The sequence below is a fragment of the Cyclopterus lumpus genome, chromosome 6 (assembly GCF_009769545.1).
Source record: "Cyclopterus lumpus isolate fCycLum1 chromosome 6, fCycLum1.pri, whole genome shotgun sequence".
Taxonomy (NCBI): domain Eukaryota; kingdom Metazoa; phylum Chordata; class Actinopteri; order Perciformes; family Cyclopteridae; genus Cyclopterus; species Cyclopterus lumpus.
Window position 1 is genome coordinate 1135001 of NC_046971.1, and position 7500 is coordinate 1142500.

General features: G+C 41.4%; 1 protein-coding gene across 1 annotated transcript in view; it reads left to right on the forward strand.

Moving 5' to 3' along the window:
• The first annotated feature begins 2809 nt into the window (after positions 1 to 2809).
• LOC117731917 (proline-rich protein 5-like) overlaps positions 2810 to 7500 on the forward strand; it is a 17494-nt gene continuing 12803 nt past the window's right edge. The window contains exon 1 of the mRNA XM_034534470.1: positions 2810 to 3018. The gene's annotated coding sequence lies outside the window, so the exon portion shown is untranslated. The remainder of the gene's footprint in view (positions 3019 to 7500) is intronic.

A 7500-nucleotide genomic window follows, 5' to 3' on the forward strand; every position in this document is an offset into this window, starting at 1 on the left:
GCGTGGTATTAATGGAGAGGGGCGTAGTATCAAGGTGAGGGGCGTGGTATCAACTGAGAGGGGCGTGGTATCAATGGAGAGGGGCTTGGGATCATCGGAGGGGGCGTGGTATGAACGGAGAGGGGCGTGGTATCAATGGAGAGGGGCGTGGTATCAATGGAGAGGGGCGTGGTATCAATGGAGGGGGGCGTGGTATCAACGGAGGGGCGTGGGATCAATGGAGAGGGGCGTGGGATCAATGGAGGGGGCGTGGTATCAACGGAGGGGGCGTGGTATCAACGGAGGGGCGTGGGATCAATGGAGAGGGGCGTGGGATCAATGGAGAGGGGCGTGGGATCAATGGAGAGGGGCGTGGGATCAATGGACATATATATATTTTTTAAATTAAAAATCAACAATTGTCTAGATGTTCTCTGTTTCCTCCATAACTAGTCTTCTTCAGTTATTACATAATTTAAACATAACATTGCACAACATGTTTCAGCTGCACAGCTTCAGGACTCCGTTCTACAGGTTCTGGTCTACAGCTTCAGGACTCCGTTCTACAGGTTCTGGTCTACAGCTTCAGGACTCCGTTCTACAGGTTCTGGTCTACAGGTTCAGGACTCCGTTCTACAGGTTCTGGTCTACAGCTTCAGGACTCCGTTCTACAGGTTCTGGTCTACAGGTTCAGGACTCCGTTCTACAGGTTCTGGTCTACAGCTTCAGGACTCCGTTCTACAGGTTCTGGTCTACAGGTTCAGGACTCCGTTCTACAGGTTCTGGTCTACAGCTTCGTGTTGTACTGTGTTTCTGGACTGAAAGCAGCTTCTTCAGTAAATAATTAACATTCTGTTCACATCAGCTGGTCTGGGATCTGCTGGTCTGGGATCTTCTGGTCTGGGATCTGCTGGTCTGGGATCTGCTGGTCTGGGATCAGTTTCTACTCAATAGTGTTTCTCTTTTCCTGAGAAATGTTTTTTATTCCAAACAAGATATGAAATAAACTATAAATATATCAAATATTTATCAATGTGACGAGAAGAATTGATAAACTTTATTTATAAAATGTACTTGCAATGGTGGAAAGTAACAGAGTACATTCCACCATTGCAAGTACATTTTATAATTATACTTTCATGAGTACTTTTACTTTATGCTACTCATCTAACAGCTTTATTAACATTACAACGTCCATTACTCCATTAATTATTATTTAGTATTGATTATTATTACAGATAAAACTACTATCAATTTGTAATGTTATTAAAATGAGCTCCACCTTTATAATTATGAAAGCATTAATGCTTCAATAATTATATTACTATATATAATATATATATATATATATATATATATATATTATATAGCTATAATATAATATTTATTATTACTATGCGTCATGACTACTTTTACTTTTTGTTATTTTGATCAAACTTTCTGTACCTTTCCTAATATTTTAAAAACAAGACTTGTACCAGAGTATTTATGTACTTGTATTGCAGTATAATATTTGACTACTTCTTCCTGCTCTTACTTCAGAAAGTAGAACTTTAAAAGTTTTCTGAAAAACAATAAACTGTTTCAAATTGATATTGTTTTATTTTCCTGGTGGAAGTTCTTCTCATGTTTATTTTTGTCTTCATCTCATGAATATTCATGAATTCATGAATATTCATGAGATGAAGACTTTTGACCCAATCAGCTTTGACTCTGCGTAAAGCTCAAATCAGACCAGGACCGGAAGTCGATCACATGCACCTTCACAATAAAAGTATAACATCCGCAGTAAAGCAGTTCAATTATTTTGTAATTCAGTAAGTGTTATATTTTTCCTGCATTGTGTTTCCATATGAGTGAGGGACTCAGATAATAATAATGATAATAATGATAATAATAATAATAATAATAATAATAATAATAATGAGTTGAGATTCAACTATCAACCAATTTGCACAAAGATGTTTTTAATCTGTTGTTGTTTGAGTTTTAATCACAAATACTAAAGAAATGAGCTTCTCAAGAGAGAATTTATTATTTAAATAAAAAGTACAAGTCGTCGAGGAAGAGGAAGAGGAAGAAGGGGAAGAAGAGGGAGAAGAAGAAGAGGAAAAGGAAGAAGAAGGGGAAGAAGAGGGAGAAGAAGAAGAGGAAAAGGAAGAAGAAGGGGAAGAAGAGGGAGAAGAAGAAGAGGAAAAGGAGGAAGAAGGGGAAGAAGAGGGAGAAGAAGAAGAAGAGGAAAAGGGGGAAGAAGAGGAAGAAGAGGAAGAAGAGGGAGAAGAAAAGGAAGAAGGGGAAGAAGAGGGAGAAGGGGAAGAAGAAGAGGAAGAGGAAGAAGAGGAAGAGGAAGAAGGGGAAGAAGAAGAGGAAGAAGAAGAAGAGAAAGAGGAAGAGGAAGAAGAAGAGGACTATTAGTACTTTACTGTAACAGAGTATTTCTACATTGTACTATTAGTACTTTACTGTAACAGAGTATTTCTACATTGTACTATTAGTACTTTACTGTAACAGAGTATTTCTACATTGTACTATTAGTACTTTACTGTAACAGAGTATTTCTACATTGTACTATTAGTACTTTACTGTAACAGAGTATTTCTACATTGTACTATTAGTACTTTACTGTAACAGAGTACTGTGTGGTAGCCTTTACATACTTTAACCAAAGTAAATATTGAACGCATACATTTAGCTAACAATGGAGTATTTTCATAACGTAGGAGCCAATAAGTACTTTTACTGAAGTAAAGGATCTGAAAACGGACCTTTACTTTGAAGGCGTTAACCGGAAGTCGTCGTCGTCACCTCCGCCAGCTTGTGAGCTGGTGGGCTGCAGCCTGTTGAGTCAAAGAGTCGATGAAGAGACTCAGAGCGGTCACAACACGCACACTGTTTGTTGTTTGTTTGTTTGTTTGTTTGTTTGTTGTTTGTTTGTTGTTTCCGCTTCCTGGAGCTCTGAGCTGCGTTTCTACACGTTGTGGTTTCGCAGTCTTGAGGGACGAGGTCTTTATTCATCCGGACTGAAGCGGGTCTGCGGAGGTGAGTCGCGTTATTTACCTGCACGAACACGCGCGTGCTCTAAACCAGCTGCTCGTTGACGGGAAGACATATAGAATATATCATTATATATATATATAATATATATATATATATATATAATATTTAATATGTTTGTTTTAGTTGTCTTTGACGGGAAGAAATATAGAACATAGAATAATGTATATATATATATATATATATATATATATATATATATATATATATGTATATATTATTATATTATATTTAATATGTTTGTTTTCACAACAAAATGTTAAACACGTTTCAACTGAAACTAAAAAGTAACACGTGACAACTTGAATATGCTTTAATGTGATTGAGTCATTGGAGACTAGATGGACCCACGAGTACGGAAGACTAGACCTGGACTCTGTTGAAGTCTTTACAGATGGTCTAGAGACTGGTAACAGATCTACAGGTGGTCTAGAGACTGTAAATAGTTATGCAGGTGGTCTAGGTACTGGTTATAGATCTACAGGTGGTCTAGAGACTGGTAACAGATCTACAGGTGGTCTAGAGACTGTACATAGTTCTGCAGGTGGTCTAGGTACTGGTTATAGATCTACAGGTGTCTAGAGACTGTAAATAGTTCTGCAGGTGGTCTAGATACTGGTTATAGACCTACATGAGGTCTAGATACTGGTTATAGACCTACATGAGGTCTAGATACTGGTTATAGATCTACAGGTGGTCTAGAGACTGTACATAGTTCTGCAGGTAGTCTAGGTCTTGCAGACATATGTAGGTCTCTATAGACTGTTAATAGATCTACAGGTGGTCTACAGACTGTTACTGGATCTGCAAGTAGTCTAGATACTGTATATAGATCTACAGGTGGTCTAGAGACTGTAAATAGACCTACAGGTGGTCTTGGTCTTGTAAACAGATCTGCAGGTGGTCTAGGTCTTGTAGACAGACCTGCAGGTGGTCTAGGTCTTGTAGACAGACCTACTGGTAGATTAAAGCTTGTAGATGGACCTACAGGTAGTTTAGTTCTTGTAAGTAGACCCACAAGTATGGACGATTAGACCTGGACTCGGTTGACGTTTCAAGGTCGTCCAGAGAATTATCAGACTAACACACTAAGACCCACATGTGGTGCAGGTTTTCTAGAAACACCTGGCTTACTGGTTTAGTCCACTGTTGGGTCTTGTAGTTAGACTAAGAGGTAGTTTAGAAGTTGCAGGTAGTCCTTGGATAGACCGACACGTTGTTAAGTTCTTCTAAATACTCCCACGAGTACAAAAGACTAGGCCTCGGTTGAAGTCTTTACAAGTGGTCTAGAGTTTGTAGATAGACCTGCAGGTTGGACATGCATGTCATTTAGTTTCTGTAGATCAGAGTCTGTAAACCGGCTTACAGGCGGATTATAAGGAGACCTTCAGGACTTTAGTTCTGGTTGACTGTCTTCCACATGGTTCATGTTTTGTTAAGTCTCTGAATAGACTTATACTTGTAGTTAGAGTTTAGAGTTTACATTTAGTCCTGAGATAGACCACCAGGCAGTCTGGGACCTTTAGAGTCTGTGGAGAGATCTGGTGGTTTAGATCTATAGGGAGTCAAACTTAAAGACAACTAGTTAAAGTTAAAACTAGTTTAAACTTAAAGACAACCGGCTAGTTTTTTGTAGAAAGGCAACAAGGTAGTTTAGGGTACAGGTAGATGTGTACTTGTAGACGGGTACAGGTAGATGTGTACTTGTAGACAGGGTTACAGGTAGATGTGTACTTGTAGACGGGTACAGGTAGATGTGTACTTGTAGACGGGTACAGGTAGATGTGTACTTGTAGACAGGGTTACAGGTAGATGTGTACTTGTAGACGGGTACAGGTAGATGTGTACTTGTAGACGGGTACAGGTAGATGTGTACTTGTAGACAGGGTTACAGGTAGATGTGTACTTGTAGACGGGTACAGGTAGATGTGTACTTGTAGACCGGTACAGGTAGATGTGTACTTGTAGACGGGTACAGGTAGATGTGTGCTTGTAGACCGGTACAGGTAGATGTGTACTTGTAGACGGGTACAGGTAGATGTGTACTTGTAGACGGGTACAGGTAGATGTGTACTTGTAGACAGGGTTACAGGTAGATGTGTACTTGTACTTGTAGACGGGTACAGGTAGATGTGTACTTGTAGACGGGTACAGGTAGATGTGTACTTGTAGACAGGGTTACAGGTAGATGTGTACTTGTACTTGTAGACGGGTACAGGTAGATGTGTACTTGTAGACGGGTACAGGTAGATGTGTACTTGTAGACAGGGTTACAGGTAGATGTGTACTTGTAGACGGGTACAGGTAGATGTGTACTTGTAGACGGGTACAGGTAGATGTGTACTTGTAGACAGGGTTACAGGTAGATGTGTACTTGTAGACGGGTACAGGTAGATGTGTACTTGTAGACAGGGTTACAGGTAGATGTGTACTTGTAGACAGGGTTACAGGTAGATGTGTACTTGTAGACAGGGTTACAGGTAGATGTGTACTTGTAGACGGGTACAGGTAGATGTGTACTTGTAGACGGGTACAGGTAGATGTGTAATTGTAGACGGGGTTACAGGTAGATGTGTACTTGTAGACAGGGTTACAGGTAGATGTGTACTTGTAGACGGGTACAGGTAGATGTGTACTTGTAGACGGGTACAGGTAGATGTGTACATGTAGACAGGGTTACAGGTAGATGTGTACTTGTAGACGGGTACAGGTAGATGTGTACATGTAGACAGGGTTACAGGTAGATGTGTACTTGTAGACAGGGCTACAGGTAGATGTGTACTTGTAGACGGGTACAGGTAGATGTGTACTTGTAGACGGGTACAGGTAGATGTGTACTTGTAGACAGGGCTACAGGTAAGTGTGTACTTGTAGACCGATACAGGTAGATGTGTACTTGTAGACGGGTACAGGTAGATGTGTACATGTAGACAGGGTTACAGGTAGATGTGTACTTGTAGACGGGTACAGGTAGATGTGTACATGTAGACAGGGTTACAGGTAGATGTGTACTTGTAGACAGGGTTACAGGTAGATGTGTACTTGTAGACGGGTACAGGTAGATGTGTACTTGTAGACAGGGCTACAGGTAAGTGTGTACTTGTAGACCGGTACAGGTAGATGTGTACTTGTAGACGGGTACAGGTAGATGTGTACATGTAGACAGGGTTACAGGTAGATGTGTACTTGTAGACCGGTACAGGTAGATGTGTACTTGTAGACAGGGTTACAGGTAGATGTGTACTTGTAGACGGGTACAGGTAGATGTGTACTTGTAGACAGGGTTACAGGTAGATGTGTACTTGTAGACCGGTACAGGTAGATGTGTACATGTAGACAGGGTTACAGGTAGATGTGTACTTGTAGACGGGTACAGGTAGATGTGTACTTGTAGACAGGGTTACAGGTAGATGTGTACTTGTAGACGGGTACAGGTAGATGTGTACTTGTAGACAGGGTTACAGCTAGATGTGTACTTGTAGACGGGTACAGGTAGATGTGTACTTGTAGACCGGTACAGGTAGATGTGTACTTGTAGACGGGTACAGGTAGATGTGTACTTGTAGACGGGTACAGGTAGATGTGTACTTGTAGACCGGTACAGGTAGATGTGTACTTGTAGACCGGTACAGGTAGATGTGTACTTGTAGACGGGTACAGGTAGATGTGTACTTGTAGACGGGTACAGGTAGATGTGTACTTGTAGACGGGTACAGGTAGATGTGTAATGGAACTACACATTCTCTGATGATGTCATAATTATGAGACAAGCTTTGTTTTAATGTGGTTGTTGTTGTCTGAATGGAGCTCACAGGAACTGATCCCAGATCAGAATAACTGAGTTAGTCTCTCTGAGAACTTTCTCATGACAGAAGGCCTCTGTTTTAGGATTAGCCCACATGCTAACACACGCACACACACACACTTGATACTTCTTACTGCTGGACGGAGCCAGGCTAGCAGTTTCCATCCGCTTCCAGTCTTTATGCTAAGCTAAGCTAACCAACTGAATGAACTCATCATCACAGACTGCAGGATGCATCAGTGGAGGAGGATCTGACGGAGGTGTTGAGGTGTTGAGGTGTTGAGGTGGGGAGGTGGGGAGGTGGTGGGGTTTGACCTTTTTTTGATGACTGGCTTCTGACTGTCTACCAGATGGGTCGCCATGGTTACATGGTGATGCTTACTCACATGGTGACGCCTCACGGCCACTTTTCACAAATCAAAAGGTTGATTTAGTTCTTCTCAAACGGAGTTATACCTGTGTGTGTGTGTGTGTCTGTGTGTGTGTGTGTCTGTGTGTGTGTGTCTGTGTGTGTGTGTGTCTGTGTGTGTGTGTCTGTGTGTGTGTGTGTGTGTGTCTGTGTGTGTGTGTCTGTGTGTGTGCTTGTGTGTGCGTGTGTGTGTGTCTGTGTGTGTGTGTGTGCGTGTGTGTGTGTGTGTGTGTGTGTCTGTGTGTGTGTGTGT